Source organism: Peromyscus maniculatus, chromosome 20 (genome assembly GCF_049852395.1).
Source record: "Peromyscus maniculatus bairdii isolate BWxNUB_F1_BW_parent chromosome 20, HU_Pman_BW_mat_3.1, whole genome shotgun sequence".
Taxonomy (NCBI): Eukaryota; Metazoa; Chordata; class Mammalia; order Rodentia; family Cricetidae; genus Peromyscus; species Peromyscus maniculatus.
In genome coordinates this window covers 4,966,795-4,971,654 of record NC_134871.1, presented here as the reverse complement: position 1 = coordinate 4,971,654, position 4,860 = coordinate 4,966,795, and the positions used below count along the sequence as shown (strand labels likewise).

General features: G+C 45.2%; 1 pseudogene; it reads right to left on the bottom strand.

Annotated features, from left to right (window-relative positions):
* Positions 1–2,939: 2,939 nt before the first annotated feature.
* Positions 2,940–4,552, bottom strand: LOC121824321 (28 kDa heat- and acid-stable phosphoprotein pseudogene; annotated as a pseudogene).
* Between the last annotated feature and the right edge of the window lie 308 nt (positions 4,553–4,860).

Here is a 4,860-nt window from a genome sequence, read left to right as displayed (position 1 = left end):
GGTTAAGTGGGACTTCTGGGAACAGAGAACTCTGGGGAGAAGAAAGGGGAGTCACCAGACAGATGCAGAGAGAACAGGACATCCAGGAGGAGACATAAAAACTACATGTCACATGGCAACATGTAGATGAATAGAAATGGACTAATTTCAGTTATAAGAACTAGTGGGACAAGCCTAAGCTATAGGCCAAGTTTCCATAATTAATAATAAGTCCCCAGATCATTTTTTTTTGTGAACTTTCAGCACAAAGAAAAATCTGTCTACACATGGCCCCCAATGTCCAGCCATGTATATCCACATAAAGTCTGAAAAAGCTATATATTAAAAAAAAAAAAAAGGTTCAAAACTTGGAGTCAAATGTTGCTTCCTGGCATGCCTTCCTAGTGACCAAGATCTCCCAGGTAGGCTCGGCATACAGAGACGGCCTGCGGATGGGCACCAGCCGCCAGTGCCATGCACCAGCACCATGTGCTAAGCTGAGCCTCACCAGGAGCTGATATAACAGTTTAAGATTTTTCTCACACAATCAGAGAACACCGCAGATGCTTAGTAAAGCCAGATCCAGACACATAAAACTAAAAAGTACAATATGTTTAAAAAAAATGGGCATAGACAGTCATAAAAAATAAAGTTTAAAAATAATACGATAAAGTCTTTAAAGAGAGAATAAAATAATATTAAAAAGATAGGCCATGTAAGGATGGCAAATACACAGAGAGCCTGGATCCTATATGGTGTCTTATTGATTTTGAATTTTTTGAATGCTAATAAACAAAAAATGACGACTGCTGAGAGACACTGGATTGTGGAAGGGACTACTGAATTAAACCAGTCTAGATACTTTAGGAATGCCTTAACTTTAAAATACAAGTCAGAAAATGTATTGCTTTGGGGAAGAGGTTATGCTTTTGTTTTCACAAAAAACAAAAGACTGTGGATTCGTTCAAGGTCAAAGAAGATCAGGTTTAATCAGGGGAGACACCTTGAAAATCCTGGCTATAGACATAAAGAAAGAAACCTAGAAAAACTACAAGACAAGTGACATATATTTTACCTGCTCAAACATAAAACAAAAAATCATCTTTGGCTGTCTTGTGTACAATGCACAGTCCATACTTGTGTTAATACAGATATGTATGTTACCTTCGTAAGTCAGAGCAGGGGGACCAGACACCAGTGAACTGGGTGACCCAGGTGATTCAACCTCTCAGGGTGCCTCTGTTGCAGTTTCCTCAAAGTTCTGCATCCAAAACAGCTTCAAGGCTGCTGGCTGAGATGGTCCAGCCTCACAGACTATTCTAGCCAGGACTGCAGATCAGCCTTGTGCTTTCCTATTGCACAGAGACTGGACAACAAATAGTATGGCTAGTTTTTCCAGGACTCGAGCATTATCTCAACTTTCTCAGGTGCCATAAAGATGCTGTAGCCCACACACAACAGGAAGAAGTCTAGAGAACACATTCTCAAGAGGTGGGGTGGGTGGTTCTGTTTCTCTGAAGAACTCGGCCTGATACACTCAGTAGCCATTTCCTAAATGTGTTAATAGTACATTGTTAAGCAGAGAGTGGTGATGCACACTTGTAATCTCAGCACTTGGAAGGCAGAGGAAGGAGGATCCAGGAGTTCTAGGCCAGCTTAACTATGTAGCAAGTTCAAGGCTAGCCTGAGCTACATAAAATAACTTTTCTTTAAAATTAAAGTAGTAGATTGTCAATAGTCACTCCCAACTGTTGTGAGATATTTGAGCAAACTGTGTAAAGATGTGTCTCTGTCCTTTCTCACCTGCCTAAGATACCTGAGTGGTTTAATAAAGAGCTGAATGGCCAATAGCTAGGCAGGAGAGGTTAGGTGGGACTTCCAGGGGAAGAGAGGAACTCAGGAAGAATCTAGGCTCACATGTGATGCACTGCCAGCAAGACACAGGAGAGAGTCGGACACACAGAATAGAAGTAAAAAGGCTTGTGGCAGAATGTAGATTAATAGAAATAGATATTTAAGTTATAAGAGCTAGTGGGACAAACCTAAACTAAAGGCCAAGCTTTCATAATTAATAATATCTCTGTGTCATTATCTGGGAGCTGGTGGTCCCAAAGAAACTTCAACTACACCCAACAAATCAAACTTTTGTTGTCCACTGGCTTATGTAGTCCACCTGCATGCTAACTATGGGTTTATCCATGTGGTTTGCCGTAGCTGATAAAAGAGACACTACCACCTGATTTGATAAGCATTTGCCCATTTGCGGACTTGCTCTAGTGCCTTTGGTGTGTAAAATAGTAGGAGAAATAAAAGGTAGGTACAAGACACTTATGAGACAGGTCTCACCTAGAAGAAATGGCTACGTGTTGAACTAGAGTGAAAGAATGATTTGTATGGGAAGCGTGGGAAAGTGAGTAAACTTTTTTTTTCCGATAATGTTGTTTAATCTGCCAAATATACAAGTTGAATTTGAGGAGCATGTTTTGTCTGGGTGATGCACAGTAACCAGAGGTTTCTTGAAATGATCAATGGGTAGGGTTAAAAATGGCCACTAGCCCTGACCAGGTGGGTGGGAAGGGGGCAGAGCAGGTCAGAGAGGAGAGGCCTCATTGGACAGAACTGGTCAGGCACAAGCCTTGGACCCTTAGGGACACAGGCTTCCTGACAGCCCCTCTGAGTGAGCACCCAGACAACGATCTGGGCTGGTTATCATCAACTCCCACACCAGCTGCCTACTGGCACTGTCCCCCACCCCCACCCCAAAACGCGCAATCTACTGGACAAATGGAATCTCTTTACCCCACTTCCCAGGCAGCCCCCAACCAGGGTTTCAAATTCTAAAAACACCAAAAACATTCAAACAGTGATGTATGAAATGCTGTCCTGCATCTTTCTGTCTCAAAGATAGCCGTTGCCCCTCCCCCCAGCCCCCCCCCCCAGCCCCTGAATGATTTCCGTGCCAAGATGAAGAGGAGGCCCCAGGCCTTAGGGGCTCCTGGCCATGAGGGGCTGCTGCAGTGGCGCCAGGGCACAGGGTGGGTGAGACATGGCAGAGGTCCTGGAGGCATGGCCCAGTTCCTCAGCATCTCCTCCCACAGGCCAGCTTACTTATTCAGGGAGAGTGAATGCATTTGTTTTCCTGACGAAGTTGCGTCATCTTTTGCTTTCCTCTCCTCTTCTTTCTTTCTTGCTGCCTCCTCCCATTGTTTCCGGATGATTGCCAGCCAGGCAAGATCAGCCTTGGCCCTGCTCTGTCTTCCCAGCCAAATGCATCTTCATGTAGCGCTCTTTTGCTTCTTGCTTCTCGATTTCTTCTCGTTCTCTCCTTGAAAGTTCCTTTGGCTCATCCAGATCCAGTTGTGTGACCTTTTTGGGGTCACCCGAAGCGCCATCTCCACCTTCTTCTTGTTCATCTTCTTCATTGGCCTTCTGCTTCTCGGCCTGTAGCTGGGCATCCATCTCCTCGGGGCTCGTATACTGCCTGACCCAGCCTTTGTGGCCTCCCTTTCTACCTCCTTTAGGCATCTCGGCTCTGGCGGCTGCGGCGGCAGTGGGCATCGATGCCTCGAACTGACATCGAAAGTGAGTAAACTTTGAACACTAAGAAGTTCAAAAGAAGCACACCTGCTCCTTTCCATTGGGGATGGAAATGCAGGTGAATGGTGCAGTGCTTGTCTAGGGCGGGCAGGGCCCTGGGTTCAACCCAAAACAATGCAGAGATCAAAGTAAAAAGAAAGGCAAAGATCAAACTACTTCTAGATTGGTCGATATGGCATCCCTAAGCTGAACACCTGCTGGTAACACTCAATGTAGTCCAATTATGGTCTTAAAGGTGATAACCCCCAGAGACACTCAGCCAACTAATGACCAGGTGGTTTGGAGCAGACCTGCTCGCCCTTGGTTACCTGTTTAGTCCCTATAATTACACTGTCTGCAGAGACCAGCACAGCACAGGAGCATGGAGCAGGTTAACACTGCATAGAGATCAGTTAGTCAATTGTTCTGGCTAACCATTGCTCTTTGAGTGAACAGAACTTTAGTAGCTTGCTTTATTTCGCTCATGATTTGGTAGCAATTCTTCCTTGAAGTCTCTAAATTAGTTGCAATCAGATGTCAACTGCAGCTGCTGTCATTTGAAGATTCCACTGGGCCAGGCATCCGAAATGGCTCACTTGTGTAGCTGACAGGTGACACTGGCTACTGGCTATCTGGAAATTCAGCCCTTCTAACATGGCCAAGTTTTTAACCTGGCAGCTGGCCTCCCCCAGGGTGAGAGTCTGAAAGGAACCAGGCTCGTGACCTACTCTGCTCTGTCTTTGGAAGTCAGGTAGCATCCCTCATGTTATAGTCTATGTTCTACTAGCTGGGAAGCCAGCCACAAAAGCCAGCCCAGATTCAAAGGAGAGGCTCTCTTTGGGTTCTCTTGTTGCTAGGACAACGTGCCTTAAAGAAACAAAGGAGTCACATTTTACTGTGGGCTCACAGTTTCAGAATGGTCAGTTCATGGCTGTTGGCTTCATGTGCTTGAAGGAAACATCATGAGTGCAGGAGCAGGTAACAGAGGCCATGCTTCACGTTCTGGGAGACAGGAAGCAGAGAGAAAGGGGATACAGCAAGGAACCAGAGGACTCGCCCCCCACTGACTTTTTTCCTTCCCCTAGATTCCAGCTCCTGTCTCTTCCTACATCCCAGTAATGCCATCACATTATGAATCCATTAAGTGATTAATCTATTGATTAAGTCAGAGCTCTCACGATTTAATTTTCCCTGAAAATGCCATTACAGGCACCTAGAGATAGGCTTCACTGATCCCTTAGGCCTTAATTAATCCAGTCAAGTTGACAATCAAGATTAAGCATCGCCAGTGTCCAAACCCCACTT